The sequence below is a fragment of the Canis lupus genome, chromosome 4 (genome assembly GCF_048164855.1).
Source record: "Canis lupus baileyi chromosome 4, mCanLup2.hap1, whole genome shotgun sequence".
NCBI classification, from domain to species: Eukaryota; Metazoa; Chordata; class Mammalia; order Carnivora; family Canidae; genus Canis; species Canis lupus.
The window spans coordinates 81,252,502-81,271,998 of NC_132841.1; the positions used below are offsets into that span (position 1 = coordinate 81,252,502).

General features: G+C 34.7%; 1 long non-coding RNA gene across 12 annotated transcripts in view; it reads left to right on the forward strand.

Annotated features, from left to right (window-relative positions):
- LOC140632722 (uncharacterized) overlaps positions 1-19,497 on the forward strand; it is a 186,520-nt gene that overhangs the window by 89,544 nt on the left and 77,479 nt on the right. For 10 of the 12 annotated variants that reach the window (XR_012030408.1, XR_012030407.1, XR_012030415.1 and 7 more), the window contains one exon: positions 19,207-19,327. The exons of 1 other annotated variant lie outside the window; for it this stretch is intronic. This is a non-coding gene — a long non-coding RNA (uncharacterized lncRNA). Of the gene's footprint in view, positions 1-53; positions 237-19,206; positions 19,328-19,497 lie in introns of all 12 variants that reach the window. One more of the 12 variants, XR_012030414.1, reaches the window with a different exon arrangement.

A 19,497-nucleotide genomic window follows, 5' to 3' on the forward strand; every position in this document is an offset into this window, starting at 1 on the left:
AAATTAAAATGTGTATCCCATTCTATAACTTATCCAAAACTTTCTTTTTCCAGCCCCAAATTACATGTTCAAATTGAAACTTGGAAGTACCTCTTACAGTAAAGGAAAGAAAAAAAAAAAGAACTCATCTCTTCCATATATATTAAGATCTTGTGAACACAATAGATTACACAGGAAAAGTTGCAGAAGTTGAGAACTGAAGTCTTGAAGTAAATTTGTTCCCCTAGACACCAAGGGTAAATTATTCTAGATCCACTTGATAAAAACAAATTAAATCTTGTATAATTGTTGATTAAAGATATTTTTGGTTACTCTAACATTGTCATCATATGGTTGAAATTGTCAGGAACACATCAGGAATTGTACACAGGCAAGCTCTGAGCATTAGAGGTCTAGAATACCACCTGACCACCCTTTGAAGTCTACTAAAAAAGGTTACATATAGCCACAGTTCTAGAGGAAGTCTTGGATTATAAGTTTCCATAAAAGGGCCATATAATGAAGGGTGGGCAGAATCTTAATTGCCTAAATTGGAGTACCTAGAATGTAATGTGTTTTAAGAGGGTGTCTGTGGAACCAACTCTGTGCAAAACAGGAAAGAAATTAACACATAATACATATTCTCCTAATTGAATTATGAGAATGATTATTGTATTAAACATTACATGAAGTGTTTATTGTGCTGCAAACCCTTGGACAAATAAGAAACAATTGAATATACAGTATCATTATATCATCAAGATTATCCTGTTAATGAAGACATTCTAGACTTCAAAGAAGAGAAGGGAAATGGAAAGACGTTCCTGGCTTAGAGGTAAAATATAATTGTGACATAGTGGCGGATTGCCAAAGCATATTAATTGTTTATTGGACAATAAGCTCTTGGAGGTCCATGGCTGTACCTTATCCCTATTTAAGCCTCAAACGTTCTCATAATGCCCATCACATAATAAACACCATCCAACAAACAAATCAACTGATTTTCTAATTAAAAGTTAACATGTGCTGTTGGCCATCTGCATGGCTTCTTTATCTACAATAACCAAACTATGGAAATGGCCCAAGTGTCCATCAACTGCTGCATGAATAAAAAAGTTGTGGTATATATACATGATGGAGTACTACTTGGCCATTAAAAAGAATGAAGTCTTGCAACTTGCACTGACATGACTGTAGCTAGAAGGTATTTGCTTTGCTTAAGGCTAAGTAAAATAAGTCAGTCAGAGAAAGACAAACACCATATTATTTCACTCATATGTGGAATTTAAGAAATAAAACAAATGAGCAAAGGGGAAAAAAGAGAAGGAAGCAAACCAAGATACAGACTTTAGAGAACAAACTCATGGTCACCAGAGGGGAGGTGGATGGGAGGATAGATGAAACAGGTGATTGGGATTAAAGATTGCACTTGTTGTGATGGTGTTGTACGGAAATATTGAATCACTATATTGTATGCCTGAAACTAATATTACACTGTATGTTAATTCAAATTTAAACAAAAACTTTAAAAAATCAATGTGGTAAGATGTTGCTTTTTTCTAAAACAACGTGAGAAGTTATTTGATAATTTTAACAACTATAGGAGTCAGTAACAATATCATTTGAAGCAATTATTAGGAAATATACTTCAAAAATGAGGGCCAGACAGGAAGCAGAGACAATTTTTAAGGAGGACTAGACTTTCGATATTTTTAACTCTGTCAAAAATACTTCTCTTGGGGTGCCTGGGTGGTTCAGTTGGTTAAGTGTCTGCCTTTGGCTCAGGTCATGATCCCACCACCGAACTAGGATTGGGCCCCACGTTGGGGTCCCTGCTTGGTGGGGAGCCTGCTTCTCCCTCTTCCTCTCTGCCCCTCACTTATGCTTTTTCTCTCTCTCTCAAATAAATGAATTAATGAATTAATGAATAAATAAATAAGATCATTAAGAAAATATTTATCATCAGCAACAAAATGGCCTCACAAATTTTTCACACTTAAATAAACAAACATAAATTTCCTCCTGGTAATATTGTCTCACTCTTTGTCTTACTCACATTGGACTACAAGTTAATTCAGCCTTTTGGAGCTGGAAGAGACTATTTTCTATTGCATTGGGTGACTATACTTGAAAAAATCAGTTGATTGCCTACTATATACTAGTCATAGGGGATCCCTGGGTGGCGCAGTGGTTTAGCGCCTGCCTTTGGCCCAGGGCGCGATCCTGGAGACCCGGGATCGAATCCCACGTCAGGCTCCCGGTGCATGGAGCCTGCTTCTCCCTCTGCCTGTGTCTCTGCCTCTCTCTCTCTCTCTCTCTGTGACTATCATAAATAAATAAAAATTAAAAAAAAAAATTTAAAAATTTATACTAGTCATAAATGCTATCAAATTCCTTATTTCATTCTTTCTTTCTTTATGGAGATGTGTAAGAAGATCCATGTAACTTGTTAAGTTCAGTTAACCTTTTTAGCTTTGATATGTACTTCAATTTTTACAACTATTACTAATACTTATATAACTTTTTTATTTTTAGTGTTTCCCAGTGACATGGACAATTAAAAAACTATATATTCTATATATTTTTTAACATTCTTTGGATCCATTTCAAATTTTCTCCTACCTTTACTCACACTTCTCCATGTCCTGCATAGGAAGTGGTAGCAAGTATGACAGTGGAAATGAGACTTAAAAGACACTGATGACATTGCTGGAAATACATAGTTTTGAGTTTCAGTAAGGTGAAAGATGTCTCTTGATAAAAATATATTCAGCCATTCCCGTATTAAACAATCTACCATTCAGTCAATCAGAAGATGACATTATGTCACAGAAATATAGTCCAGAAAAGTGTGATAAATAACCTGATATCTATTTTAAACGTGCGTCTTTTTAAATGTCAATTTTCTTACCATTTTGTATTAGAAAAACACATAGAAAAACAAAACAGATGTGGCTTTTTTTGGAAAAATTTATGTTAAAGCGATTAATAATCATTTTAATCCACCATAAATAATATATTTGATAGCTCATATTGAAATAAAATATTTTGTTTAGAAATATTTTGACCCACGATAGCAGTGGTTTAATGTAGTCTAGTTATAATGTAAAATTCTGACTCTTTAAAAACATTGAGATGACTTAGTGGATTAAATAATAAACACAGTTCTTTCTATAAATGCGTATGCACATCTATCTGTCATCTATCATATACACATATCTATAATATTGCATGCATGCATTCAAATATGTAGTATATATATCTGCATATATTTATGTTAATATGTATTAGCTTATACAGTAATTTAAAACCACTAAGTCTGAAGATGACTAATACTTAATATATCTTTCAAAAATCAGTTAAAATAGTGTAAGATATTTATGAAAATATCAGAAGATGGCTGGTATTTGTAGTATTCTTTAAAAATCATTATAATAGTAGTGTCAGATATTTATGAGTAAGAATAAACCCAATACCAATCTATGCACCAATGTGATGCACACAGAATGCAACCTCAGAAAAATTATTTATTTCATGATGTTGTAACACTGCATAACTTCCTGGAACTGACATAATTTCCTGGAACCAATAGATAATAATACTATTCTTTTGTAACTTTGCAGATTAGACCAGGTAGCAGATGTCTCATAATGCAATACAAGCAGCAAATGAATTCAACATGAATGTAATTATAATTGTAGTATCATGTACCCATTTTAGTTAGTAGTACACATTGTTATATTTTTCATAGTTTAAAAAATGGCCTGCATCAGCACTGATACAGCTGACTTACAATGTAATTTACAGTAGTAATGAAAATGTATTCATTATCCCAGATCAATTTCTCCAACAGTCCCTGTACCATTTTTAGATCAGGCTCTTAACCTTAGTTAGATGACTGTAGATGAGGAGAGTGGTCCCCTTTCATCAAGATTAGAGATTCCCCTTTTTAATGTGCTCCTTAGGAAGCATCAACAAGCTTAATCAGTCTCTGCTGAGTTACATCTAAACCAAGTACCAAAATAAAGATTAAGGAATTCTTAGAATTAATAAAAACGAATTAACAAAAAATATATATGTTGCTTCTAACTTATCACAATTTTTTTCTTTCCTTACAGTCAAATTTTTAAACAAGCTGTACTGACCAAAACCACATAAAACTAGCTTTCCCTCCTTCCTAGCCCATGGTCTCTCTCGGGTCTATGATGTAGAGCTTATACAGTTTGTCATCTTAAGCAATGCCCCTACTTAGGAGCCTATCTGTTCTCTGATGTGTCATTACGAGAGTGTAGGAGCTACTCAGATAACTAATGGAGCTAGTCTTTTATAGCACTAAGCAAAAGTGGGAAAGCAAGGATTCTTTATTAAAATTAAAGGAATGGGGACCTGTGTGGCTCAGTCAGTTGGGCAGCTGACTTGTGATTTTGGCTCTGGTCATGATCTCAAGGTCCTAGGATGGAGCTCCACATCCGGCTCTGCATTCAGTGGGGAATCTGCTTGAGGATTCTTCTCTCTCTCTCTCCCTCTTCATCTGACTCCCCCCCCCTTACACTCTTTCTCTCAAATAGATAAATAAATCTTAAAAAATAAAATTAAAGGAAAAAAAGCTAAAACTACTTGTATATTAATTTCAAATATACTGTTATATTCATATGAGTAACAAAACATATAATGTTAAAAACATTATATCAATAGTGGCATATTTTAAATGAACCATGAAGGAAAAACTCAGTGATAATGAGGAAATGCTTATTTTTGGTAATAATCATCAAAGTCCAAATTTAATAGGTAGTTTTCTTATAACCGTAAGCTCAAAAATAAGTAAAATAGATAAGTAAGTTAAGAGAATTCATAAAAGCAATCTTTTTTGAGTGTGTTTATTTTCTATTACAGTTAAGTTCCTCTAATATTTAATATATTTAGCTCCAAATACTTCCCTCTTTTCAAATATTTGTATTTTCATTTGGCTTTTCAGAATAATTTAAAAACCAAGTTAACTGATCACTGTGAAGCAATTATCATCTATCTTCTGACAGATCTCATGGTAATATTTCAATCTAGATGCCTTTTTTGAGTACAGGCAGAAGTAATTTCTTCACATCCCTTCAGAGGCACTCAAAATTTCTAAAGTCCTAAGATTTAATTTGTTATATCACTAATCCAAACATAGAATTTGTACTTCCCAGTCTCAATATTGGCAACACTGCTGATCCAAGTCAGAAAAACAAACCTTCTTCCCTCTATCTTTTTTTTTACCACTATTAAATCAATCACAGTATCTGATCACTCAATGACTTCACTCTTCCCTGTCTTGTTCCTGACGGTAGTAGAAAAGCTCTCAGTTTTTTCCTCATTAAACATGATACTAGCTGTGGTTTTTCAAATATGTCCTTTGCTTTGTTGATGTACCTTCCCTCTAAATCTACTTCGTTGAGTGCTTTTATCATGAATACTTTGTGAAATGTTATTTCTGCATCTATTGTGAGGATACAATGGTTATTAGCCTTTATTTTATTAATGTGGTGTGTGCCATTGATTGATTTGCCAATATTGAACTACCCTGGCAATTCAGGAATAAATTGTACTTGATCATGGTGAAGAATTTTTAAAATATATTGTTGGATTTGGTATACCAGTAGTTTGTTGAGAATTTTTGCATCTCTGTTCTTTAGGGATATTGGTCTGTAATTCTTCTTCTTCTTCTCCTTCTCCTTCTTTTCTTTCTTTCTTTCTTTCTTTCTTTCTTTCTTCTTTCTTTCTTTCTTTCTTTCTTTCTTTCTTTCTTTTTCTTTCTTTCTTTCTTTCTTTCTTTCTTTCTTTCTTTCTTTCTTTCTTTCTTTCTTTCTTTCTTTCTTTCTTTCTTTCTTTCTTTCTTTCTTTCTTTCTTTCTTTCTTTCTTTCTTTCTTTCTTTCTTTCTTTCTTTCTTTCTTTCTTTCTTTCTTTCTTTCTTTCTTTCTTTCTTTCTTTCTTTCTTTCTTTCTTTCTTTCTTTTTTCTTTCTTTCTTTCTTCTTCTTTTTTTTTTTTTTTTTCTGGTGTCTTTATCTGATTTTGGTGTTAGGGTAATCCTGACCTAATAGAATGAGTTTAGAATTTTTTCTTCTTTTTCTATTTTTTGGAGTAATTTGAGAATAGGTATTAGCTCTTCATTAAATATTTGTGAGAAGTTTCCTGTGAAGCCATCTGGTCCTGAACTTTTGTTTGTTGGGAGTTTTTTGATTATTCATTCAATTTCTTTGCTGGTTATTGGTCTGTTCAGGTTTTCTATTTCTTCTTGTTTTAGTTTTGGTAATTTATATACTTCTAGGAGTTTCTCCATTTTTTTCTAGGTTGTCCAATTAGTTGGCATATAGTTTCCCATAATGTTCTTTTAAATTGATTGTATTTCTGTGGTACTGGTTTGATTTTTCTTCTCTCTTTTGTGATTTTATTTATTTGAGCCTTTTTTTCTTTTTGACTAGTTTGGCTAAAGATTCATCACTTTTACTAATTTTTTTTTTCAGAGAATCAGCTCCCAGTTTCATTGATCTGTTCTATTGTGGGAATTTTTTTTGTTTTAGTTTCTATATTATTTTCATCGCTCTAATCTTTATTATTTCTTTCCTTCTGCTGGTTTGGATTTTTTGTCATTTTTTTCTAGCTACTTTAGATGTAGGTTGATTGAGACTTTTCTTGCCTCTAGAGGCAGGCATGTATTGCTGTAAAACTCTCTCTTAGAACTGCTTTTGCTGCCTTTCTAAGGTTTTGGACTGTGATGTTTTCATTTTCATTTGTTTTAATCTTTTTTTTTAATTTCTTCTTTTATTTCCTAGTTGTTTCATTCATTGTTTTTGTAGCATGTTATTTAACTTCTACATATTTGTGGTCTCTCTAGATTTTTGCTTATGGGTGACTTCTAGTTTCAAGAAGTGTTGTCAGAAAAGATGAATAGCATGACTTCAATCTTCTCATATTTTTGAAGCTTGTTTTGTGGCCTAATATATGATCCATTCTATTTTGAATAATGTTCCTTGTGCACTTGAATGAAAAATGTGTATTCTGTTGTTTTAGGATGGGATGTTCTGAATATATCTGTTAAGCTCATCTATTCCAGTGTCATTCAAAACAGTTGTTTCCTTGTTAATTTTCTGTTTAGAATATATGTCCATTGATATAACTGGGGTGTTAAAGTTTCCTACTATTAACATATTGCTATTGATTAGTTCCTTTATGTTTGTTATTTATCATTTTATATATATGGATATTCCATGTTGGAGCATAAATATTTACAGTAGTTAGATCTTCTTGTTGCTATTATGTAGTGCACTTTCTTTGTCTCTTGCTATAGTCTTTGTTTTTTTTTTTTTTAAGATTTTATTTATTTATTCATGAGAGACACACAGAGAGATGCAGAGAGACACAGGCAGAGGGAAATGCAGGCCTCATGCAGGGAGCCCGATGTAGGACTTGATCTTGGGACTCCACGCCCTGGGCGGAAGCCAGGCGCTCAACTGCTGAGCACCCATGCGTCCCTAGTCTTTGTTTTAAAATATAGTTTGTTGAATATAAGTACTGTTACTCTGGCTTTCTTTTAACATCCATTTGTATGATAGTTGATGGATGTTTAAGTTTGAATCTATTTTCTACCCTCATACCCACATTTTAGGTATATATTTTTATATTTTATGTGCTTTTGTTTTGTGAGTTCTTTGATTTTTACAGAAATATTCATTTTAATGCCTTTGTATTTTCCACTTTTATATTGTCGTTGTTGGTCTCTCCTTTCCCTCAAAAAGTCCCTGCAATATTTCTTGCAGGGCTGGTTTAGTGGTTACAAACTCCTTTAGTTTTTGTTTGTCTGCGAAATGCTTTATTTCTCCCTCTATTCTGAATGATGGCCTTGCTGGATAGAGTATTTGTGGCTGCAGATTCTTCCCATTCAGCACTTTGAAAATAACATGTCACTCCCTTCTGGCTTGCCAGATTTCTGTTGAAAAATCTCCTGCTAGCCTATGGATTTTCCTTTGTAAGTTAATGACTACTTTAGTCTTGCTGCTTTTAAGATTTTTACTTTATCACTATATTTTGCAAATTTAATTACAATATACCTGGGTGTGGGTCTGCTTTTGTTGATTTTGATGGGAGTTCTCTGTGCCTCCTAGATCCGGATGTCTGTTTCCTTCCCCAAATTAGTGAAGTTTTCGGCTATTATTTCTTCAAATACATTCTATGCCCTCTTTTCTCTCTCTTCTTCTTCTGGGACTCCTATAATATGAATATTATGATTTTTGTTATTATGTTTGAATTCCATAAGTCTATTCTCTTTTTGCATAATTCTTTCTTTTGTTCAGCTTCATTGCTTTCCATTACTCTTTCTTCAGGTTATTAATTCCTCTGCTTCTTCCAGTCTGTAGCACCTGCAGTGTATGTTCATGTGTTCTGCTGTGTTCTAGCTTTCTATCCTTCAGGCCAGTTGTCTGCAGAGGTTCTCCTTACCTACTTTGGGCGATGTTTGGTCCCTGGTCTAAATGTGGTGAGTTTTAATGAGGGGTGCTTTGGTCTGCTTTTGAAATGAGACTTGTCACCATCTCCACTGGAAAGGATGTTCTGCAAAACTCTGGTCAAAGAGATGTAGTGTGGGTAGGGTTTGTGCTGGTCTTCTGGAGGAGAGGCCCTTACTGAGGTAAATAAGGAGGATGGAATTTCCACCAGTGTACAGTGGGTGGGATTTAGTTTAAGCTACTTAGACAGTCAGTGTCTATGCTGCCCTGCTTCCCATAGGTGGCTCTATAAGTAAGGTAGAGAAATGATGCTGGACAGCTCCTTTGCTTTGGGGTTGGTCTTTCTGTGAACGCTGTCTCAGGGGCACACTCTGAGAAGAGCAGGTCATCTCCCCACTGTGTGCCCCAGGCATTCTTCAGATCCCTGTTTCCGATCTGTAGGCCCTCAGGTTGTTTGCCTGCCTTCTCTCCAAGAGCAACACAAGTACCCTCCCAGCCAAGACCACTGACCTTTAAAACTCCAGGCTTTATGTGCCTCTGGTTACAAGAACTCATGAAATTAAGCCCCTTTCATTTTCCAAGATAAAGGCTATGGAGAAACATTCTCCTTGCACATTCCCCTGTGTGCTCGTCTCTCTTGCCCTCTTCTGCAACCATGGATCCCTCTCCTCCACAGCAGCCAGCATTCATTTCTTCCCTAAACCATGTCTCCATACTTTCTACCTTCTTCAGTGTGGCCTCTTGTCTCCCTTTAGTTGTGGAATTTGTTCTGTCAGTCTTCTGGTCAATTTCTGGGGTATTTAGGATGACTTGATACTTATCTAGTTGTGTTTGTAGGATGAGGCAACTCTAGGGTCCTCCTATGCCACCGCCACCTTCCTGCTGGTCTTCTCACCCTCGGAAACTTTAATATAGCTTATAACAACATATCAGATAATATTTCTTTATTTTCCTCTTTATATTATGCCTCATTTCCTTATTTCTCGCTATATTATACTCATTTAGTCATTCAGAAATGCTATGCTCTATCCCACCTCTCTATATCTTCTTCATCATCCCCCCCAAAAGAGTATAAATACATACTGAAAATATAAATAATACATACTGAAAATTTTCCCTTTGTTATGTAGACTAGACTTCTCTGGCTCAGTTTCAGTTTTTCTTGGACTTTTATTTTTCTTGATCATTTCTACTAAAATGAATGAGTCTTCTTACCATGTCAGGCCCTTCCTGATATTTGTAGTGATAAGATATAAGAATCTTGTTTGAAAAAAAAAAAAAAAGAATCTTGTTTGAATAAAAGAAAGAAAAAGGCTTTTCAGCCTGCTTTGTAAATCACCTTAAGCCTTTCCCAAAATGAATGAAAATATCCTATATCCTGGCATAGTTCACCAGTGGACTTTTGCATTATTTTTAGAACAAATATTTAAAACAACTCGATTTTTTGTTTGTTTTGTAATGTAGTTTGTCCTATTGACATGTATACCCTGTGGGAAACTCCAGAAAAAGTCATAGCTCATTGAGATCAGCATCTGCTGTCTGTTCATACTGTCTTCCTTCCATTTCTCCTTCTCTCTCTCTCTTCCTTTTTTGCATTCCCAATTCATGGCATACTTTGTTTAATGTTACTTTAAAAAAAACCTACTTCATAATTGGTTTGGTAATTATAGTTTAAGATTTTTTTTTAATTTTTGTGATTCTAGTGGTTACTTTCATTTCAGTTGCTTCTACACAGCAGTTTTTTGTTTATGTTTGCACCTTTTTAAATCATTCTGTCACCTATGGGGAGACTGTATTCTAAAACTTTTAGTTCTCAGTTCAGCATCTGGCTTACTTCCTCCAGCTTAAAAATCTCACTTCCATCCCTTGAACAGGAAAATAAGGGGAAATGCTATCCTGGTCCAATAGATATTAGATAATGGAAATTAAAAAATAAATGTGACATTCTGCAATTATGTTAGTGCTACAATTAAAATGACATTTAAGGGTATGCATACCTCCCAGAACTTAGGATACCTCCTCAGAGAACCTTATGCCTGTATTTCAGGCACCTTGACACTGAACTGTGATGCTATGGTACTTAACTAGACCAGTGACCTGCCTATAAATATATTCTAAAATATGTGCAATGACCAACTCCCTGTAACTTAGTTCATTTCTGTTAGGGAAGGGAGGGAAGCTGGTTGAAGATGAATGATGCCAAAAACAGCAGAGAGATTTTTTTTTTTTCTAAAGAGGGATAATTAAAGAAACAGAAGGAAAAATGATGTTCTAAAAATCATTTATAGATAAGGACACCCCCCTCAAAAAAAAAGTATGCTGATATTAAACATAGGAGTAATCAGAGGGCCCCTAAGTTTGGCTAGGTTTTGCACCCCTCTGGTATGAATGCCAGCCTATTCAAGTGCATAATAACTGTAGTAAGAGTAAAAGGCCAGACACAAAGCCAATATTAGGTGTCAGAATTTAATTACTTGAATTTCTCCTTGTATTAGTTCTTGCCTGTACCTAGCCGTCCTTATCCCGCTGGCTTAGCTAACAAGCTTGCTTAAGACCAGAACTTCTTCAAATCATTCTCCTTCAAAACTGAGTATAATTTAGCTGAAAGAAATGAAACTCCATCAGTAAGTATCACATAGACACTGTCTCTTTACCAGTATTACTAAAGCAAATATGAACTGCACTTCTGCTATGACTATTTAATCCTTCTGCCAATATGCTGAGTGTCTTAGTTGCTGTATCAATTGCTTTGCAAACAATGAATAGATTCCTTGTTATATAAATTCTCCTGGTATGTCATTTTTCCAAATTAGCTACAGATTTTAACAAACTGAGTACAAATACAGTAGGTAAGATGTTTTCCTCATTTTATGAATATTATAGTCATAAGTAAGCATAATGAGTTTTGGAAACATAAAATGAATGCAATTCAAAAAAAGTATTTCTGAATGTAGTAAAAGCAAAAAATGTCGATCAAAGAGAGATGCACTATCATTTGAATTTTTTCAAGAAATGTCATATTTTTATTGATTTATATAAATTAAAATTATTTTCAATATAACTTATCTCTATTTAAAAAAAAATTCAACCTCCTTGCATAGCTTTCATTCATGTGTAAGCAAGGTTAAATTTAGCAGCATTTCAGATTAATCACAAGAAATTATATTGTGCATCTGCCCCCATGCTTATAAACTTCTAAAATGACATATTCAAAATCTGCTTTCTTGTTAGAAAGAAAACATCTTTAAAATCATATTTTCAGGTTGTTTTAAATTTAAGAGCCTGTAATAGAAAAGTCTTCTGTTCACAAATGATTACAAGACAATTTTTTATATCATATTCTGGACTTATTCCACTTTTTCACTTTAAGGGTTTCATATGCCACATCTTTATTCTCATGGTGGTAATTTTTTGTGTCTCTCCTTTGGCTGGTCTCAAAATTACTTTTGCAATTTGCATCATTGTAACAGAAATTTATTGAACACTTGCTATGTACAGCCTAATGTTTACTTTTATATGGAGTATGAAAGTTTGAAGGAAATATGGCTTCTTCACTTCTCTCAGGAAGCCAACAAATAGTTGCAGGTGAAATGATAACATTTTCAACATCTTTTCCTATTAAATGACTCAGAGGCTTAGCAGTTCTCTATTATTGATAAAACAGGATATTTCAATGGTGGCACTATTGACAGGCTGTCCCTTGGAGTGGGGTCTTTCCTGTGCTCTGTGAAATGTTTAGCAGCATCCCTGCTATGCCAATAGCACCCATCCTCCCACACAGTTGTGACAACAACAAAAAATATCTCCCAATATTGTCAAATGAAGCTTGTGACTGTTTCCCAGAGAGTCATATGCTTCCCCCCATTTTTAGTTGCATGCTTGTCACGAGAAAACTAATTTCTGTTTCTAAGCCTATTCAAGGCCCTTTTACTGCTGTTTCTAATTATATGAATTAATTAAATATTAAATTAACACATAAGAACATTAAGAAAAATAGTTTGTATTAAGAAAATTAGGTGCTTTGGAAGCAATAAAAGTGAGTCAGCATAATTAATGACAAGATGGTGTGCGATAAGTATAAGATATGATTGAAGGCAAAGATACAAAACTCTTCTTAAAGGATGAGACCAAGGTATTTCAAAAATGTTTTTTTAAATAATAAATTTATTTTTTATTGGTGTTCAATTTGCCAACATACAGAATAACACCCAGTGCTCATCCCGTCAAGTGCCCCCCACAGTGCCCGTCACCCAGCCACCCCCACCCCCTGCCCTCCTCCCCTTCCACCACCCGCAGTTCGTTTCCCAGAGTTAGGAGTCTCTCATGTTCTGTCTCCCTTTCTGATATTTCCCACTCATTTTTTCTCCTTATATTCCCTTTCACTATTTTTTATATTCCCCAAGTGAATGAGACCATATAATGTTTGTCCTTCTCCAATTGACTTATTTCACTCAGCATAATACCCTCCAGTTCCATCGACGTTGAAGCAAATGGTGGGAATTTGTCGTTTCTAATGGCTGAGGAATATTCCATTGTATACATAGACCACATCTTCTTTATCCACTCATCTTTCTATGGACACCGAGGCTCCTTCCACAGTTTGGCTATTGTGGACATTGCTGCTATAAACATCGGGGTGCAGGTGTCCCGGCGTTTCATTGCATCTGTATCTTTGGGGTAAATCCCCAACAGTGCAATTGCTGGGTCATAGGGCAGGTCTATTTTTAACTCTTTGAGGAACCTCCACACAGTTTTCCAGAGTGGCTGCACCAGTTCACATTCCCACCCCAGTTCACATTCCCACCAACAGTGTAAGAGGGTTCCCTTTTCTCCGCATCCTCTCTGAAATTCGTGGTTTCCTGCCTTGTTAATTTCCCCCATTCTCACTGGTGTGAGGTGGGATCTCATTGTGGTTTTGATTTGTATTTCTCTGATGGCAAGTGATGCAGAGCATTTTCTCATATGCATGTTGGCCATGTCTATGTCTTCCTCTGTGAGATTTCTGTTCATGTCTTTTGCCCATTTCATGATTGGATTGTTTGTTTCTTTGGTGTTGAGTTTAAGAAGTTCTTTATAGATCTTGGAAACTGAAACTGGCCCTTTATCTGATAGGTCATTTGCAAATAGCTTCTCCCATTCTGTAGGTTGTCTTTTAGTTTTGTTGACTGTATCCTTTGCTATGCAAAAGCTTCTGATCTTGATGAACAGACACATAGATCAATGGAACAGAATAAAAAATCCAGAAGTGGACCCTCAACTTTATGGTCAACTAATATTCGATAAAGGAGGAAAGACTATCCACTGGAAGAAAGTCTCTTCAATAAATGGTGCTGGGAAAATTGGACATCCACATGCAGAAGAATGAAACTAGACCACTCTCTTACACCATACACAAAGATAAACTCAAAATGGATGAAAGATCTAAATGTGAGACAAGATTCCATCAAAATCCTAGAGGAGAACACAGGCAACACCCTTTTTGTACTTGGCCACAGTAACTTCTTGCAAGGTATTTAAAAAATGTAACAAATTTCTCCCATTGCATTGGGGAAAGTGAAATTGGTTACTAAAAATTCTTCTAAGCATACAAGAGAGACAATATAAACCTATTTTGAGTGTGGACTCCAATACTAGAAACAAAGTCTTTGGTCAACATTAAGAGAATGGAATGTCTGTGTACATGCATAAGGTGAATCAAATAACCATCTTTTTATTAGGAGCTATACACTGAAGCTAACTTTTTATTTTAACCACCTAACTATACCTCTTGATGAAAAGTATAATTCAAAGAAAACTCTGGGGATAGTTCAAATGAAAGAATATACTGAAGTGGGTAAACAAGGGGGGGAAATTAGATTTTACTGTGAAAATTTAGGAAAAGATCGGGGCCTTTAAATATTTATTTAATTATTTATTATTTATTTTTGTTTCTCAAAAGAAACAAAGCCAAATTGTTTTTTGTTGCTGTTGTTTGTAGTTTTCTGTTATATTTTGTTTATTTACAAATTTAATCTACCTTTTGAAAATCTAAATTAAAGTGGATATAAATTATCAAACTTTCTGCCTATGCAACTCCATTTATGCATGTGTACCCCTATAGAACATTAATTAAATACATCTACATGCATAAATATACAAATGTCCTCAGTCTTACTTCCCCCCTTCTATTTCAGTAATCTTTATATATGTATCAGTGTTTGTTGTATGTTTCTTTGCATGCATGTGTATTTATAATATATACATTTATATTATAAAATACATTATATATAGCACATATATTACAAAAAAGAACAGAATTATTTATAAATTGCCCCACTACTAAATATATTAGCAACTTATAATAATAATAATAATTTCTTACATGTAACTATAAATAAATACATGATATTTATATATATATAAATGAAAAATTATACATTCTCTCTCTAATATTTTTTTTAATTTCCTCCTTTTGAGAAGTTTTTAACTTACATTCCTCATTTTTACATATAATTCTGAAATGTTTAAACTTGTGCATAGACGGATTACTTTTGTTGAAGACATTCCTGGAGTTGGAATTATGACAAGAGTTTAGGCTACCTGTCTGACTCTTTATAGCCCCAGTCTTATCAAAGGCATGATCTTGTTCTCCTTGAGTGCTTGGGTTTCAGTTAGAATATAAGATAGGAAAAAAAAAAAAGAATATAAGATAGGAGCAGAAATAAGTCAATCGGAGAAGGACAAACATTATATGTTCCCATTCATTTGGGGAATATAAATAATAGTGAAAGAGAATAGAAGGGAAGGGAGAAGAAATGGGTAGGAAATGTCAGAAAGGGAGACGGAACATGAAGACTCCTAACTCTGGGAAACGAACTAGGGGTGGTGGAAGGGGAGGAGGGCGGGGGGTGGGGGTGACTGGGTGACGGGCACTGAAGGGGGCACTTGACGGGATGAGCACTGGGTGTTATTCTGTATGTTGGCAAATTGAACACCAATAAAAAATAAATTTATTATTAAAAAAATAAATAAGATAGGAGCAAAAACACAGTACTAGCCTGGGAGGTAAAGGGGCCATGGAATGGAAACACAGTCTTCAAGGAGTCTCTATACTTCCATGTTCTTCTTTTCCATTAATACGTCATGTTCCACTTAAAAAAAAAAAAAAAGGTGAAAGAATATAAAAATACTAAAAACAGCCCCATCCCCCCAACCCAAAGCAAGTCTAGCCAGTCAGCTGCAAAGGTCACATTCAGTTTCTGCTTGCAGGTTTAGTTCCCTCTGAGGTCTCCTATTTCACCAATCTGACAAACAAATAAAAAGCCACACTCGGATTAAATAGTTCCCAGTGCTGCAATCCCATTCAGTGGCCTTGCTATCTGGGAAGCACGTTGCCTTTGACTGATGTCTTGGACTCCTTCCAGGAATCTTCTGATGTTTCTGCCTCCAGGGAACAACCACCACTTGTAATGAAGCAGGGTTGCTTCACCCTGCCCTGCTCATGTGTACCTTTTAATTAGCCCAGGGTCACACACTCTGTTAGATAACACAGTGCATTTCTCACATTATGAGATGTAAAATCCCAAATTGTCAAATAAGGGAACTAATGATCTTTGAACTAAACAGGCTGGCATTTTTGTCTGGAGAGGGATATACCAGAAGCAGCTGGGGTTATTTTAAAGCTTTCATCTGTCTTCTCAGCAGCTTCAACTTAATAATATTAATGCTAGGTGGTTCTTATTTTAGTTCCATTCCTATCAAACTAAGAGCAAAGGTTAATTCCTTTTCTGGCCTTTGTGCTTTGGCAAGTGAACACACTGAATATTAAATGAATAAAAACGAGTAATCATTTGCCTCTCTTTATATATTTAGAGAAAGTTACCATGAGAACAAATATTATAAAATATTTTCTTTCAATAGAACCATTAATAATACTAGGTAAAATGAAAGTATACAAGAATGCAATGTTTTTCCTTCATGCTAATTAGTTGTCACTTTTTTGTATGAGTATATAGCTGGCTTTAGCAGCAACCTATATTATAGTGTATAATAAATGTTCTGTGTGGGAATTGTATTTATGATGGGCCAGGAAAGGACACAGTCTTGGTGACTGGATTCCTTAGTCATACAATTCCATGTTAAAAAGAGAGAGAGAGAAAGAGAAAGAGAGAGAGCATTAGAGAACTCCTTGGCCATGGCTAGCTACTAAAAAAGGCAAGAGACAAGTAGTAGTGAGTCAAAGACTTGGGGAGAAGGGAGGAGGGTAAGGGAAGGAGCTAGAATACTAAAGAAATTTCTAGGTAGTCACTTCTTATTTTTAAACTGATGACCTTGGGATCCCTGGGTGGCTCAGCGGTTTGGCGCCTGCCTTTGGCCCAGGGCACGATCCTGGAGACCCAGGATCGAATCCCACATTGGACTCCCGGTGCATGGAGCCTGCTTCTCCCTCTGCCTGTGTCTCTGCCTCTCTCTCTCTCTCTCTCACTGTGTGCCTATCATAAATAAATAAAAAATTAAAAAAATAAATAAATAAACTGATGACCTAGTCCAGTAATTTATGAATTTGAGAACACTCTTACTAGTAATACATTTCTATAACTAACTTTATGAAACCTTGTGTTAAGAATCCAGTGTGGTCAGTTTTTATGATTAGTTGCTGATCTTTGATCAGCAAATACAAACATAGACCTATAATATCTTAGTAGTGTATCATTCAAGATGGTCACCTCTACAATAACAAAATAATGGATGTGTGTGTATGTTTTACACACAAAAATTATTATTAATTACAAAGCTGAATACATGATAGCATGTTCAATTCTCTTAAATGATGACCAAGATCACAGTTAGTTCCCTTTAGCTTGTTTAAACTTTAGACAGGCTTCTTTGTGGCTGGAGGTCTCTAACTTCCCTTTTCGTAGAGCATTCACATTAGAAACTTCCCAATATAAATTATTTATCTGTCCCTTTAAGATCTTGTATCAGTTTGTTCTCTGTGGATAACAGAGGAGATGGCGGGATGGGTTAAATGAGCATTAAGAGGGCACTTGTGATGAGCGCTGGGTGTTGTATGTAAGTGATGAATCACTAAATCCTACTCCCAAACCTAATATTACAGTATATGTTAACTAACAGGAATTTAAATAACAACGTGGAGGGGGAAAAAAAAAAAGATGTAAATCTTCTACAACCCAGGAATATCTTTCTCCTGTACCTAGAGGTCATCCCTTTGAAATCCAATCATCACAAAAGATAATAAATCTTCCAGTTTTGGGGGGAGCTAGGAACCTTGTTTTGATAAGTTACAATCAGCATTCAGGGATGGCCTAAATCACACTAAGCATACCCTCTTTCAAGTCCTCCATTACTTTTCCATTAGTTCACAAGTTATTAAAAATAACTTTGACTTCTATTGCAATAGTCTTAACTAAAGTCTTCTATGTTGTTTTTAACAAATGTCATGCAATTTTTATTTTACATTAAATACCAGATTCTGGGCAGCCCAGGTGGCTCAGTGGTTTAGCACCACCTTCAGCCCAGATCCTGATCCTGGAGTCCCAGGATTGAGTTCCACGTCGGGCTTCCTGCATGGAGCCTGCTCCTCCCTCTGCCTGTGTCTCTGTCTCTGTCTCTGTCTCTGTCTCTGTCTCTCTCTCTCTCTCTGTGTCTTTTATGAATAAATAAATAAAATCTTAAAAATAAATAAATAAATAAATACCGGATTCTGACACTGGGTCTGTGGAACCCCATGTCATAATTAAGGACTTAATTCTTACTATTTTTAACAATGGGTGCCTCTTGTATTTGATGATTCATTTAAAAACACTTAAAGTTGTGAACTTGACAAGGCCCCAAAATAGAAAATCTGTACTCTTGCTTACCATGAGGAATATTTCTGCTGTGTAAAATACAAATTTATCTCTCCTAGCTATTATATGCCATTCAGTCATAAGGAAGGTGACTCAGTTCTTTCTCTTTCAGAAATTAGAATAAGCAGATTATAGATTAGATAATCTCCATAGTTTCCCTTTACTTTAACATATTTAAAGTAAAAATAAAAAAAAAAAAGAAAATCCGATCTCACAGTTTCATTATTAATTTGTTACTTTCTATAAGCCCAATACAGTTGAAAATATTCAGGACATGAACATTTATGAGAGCTCAAGAAGATAGATATCTAATATGTCCATCATTAATCTTTAATTAATACATTTAAATTAATTTTAAATACATGTACTTAAATCTTCACATAATTATTCATAGTGTAAGTGACCAGAAATGATAGTGTATTTTATTTATCAAATATGTCTCCAAAAATTCTGAAAAAAATTCTAAAATTCAAATACACGTCCATTCACACAAATGTGTGATGTTATTAATTTTAATTGTATTAATTTTATTTTATTTACAAGCTCTGATGACAAAAATTATGGCTTAGATAATTCTCTGTGTAATATAAGTAACGCTCCTTTTAATGAAGTTTACATAGCCTGGCTACCTAGTATCTTTTCTTGTTAGAATCACTGAGAAATTCTTTATGGCAAATACATTTAATTCTCTGAAACTAGTTACAAAAGAGGATAATACACAGAAGGAATCAAACATCCTTTGCTAAAAAAAAATTTAAAAATCCCCTTACAAATAATCAATTATAAACTACTCAATATTTAAATATATCTAATAAATTCCACTAGATACCTTTATTTGGAAAGTAGGATTTAAATCTATTAGGTTGTGAGTGAAATAATGACATCTTTACTCATTCACAGGTATCTTAGAAGAGAAGTCTGGAATGGCAGAAACATCACAAACACATGCTAGAACTCTCCCATCCCACCTCCACTGAGGGTTTATGTTCAGTTTGAGATTGCTTCAAAAGCAGACCCTGGGGTAAGGCTCTGCACGTAATTCAATTATTTTGTTGGTGAAGGAAATCTGACCTTAGGAGTGAGGAAAAGAGACATCAAGAAAAGGCAGTTTATCGAGGTTATGTTCTGTTATCAAAATATAATTTTGTGTGGACTGTAGCTTAATCGTGTTGAGGAAAATCAGAAAGCCAC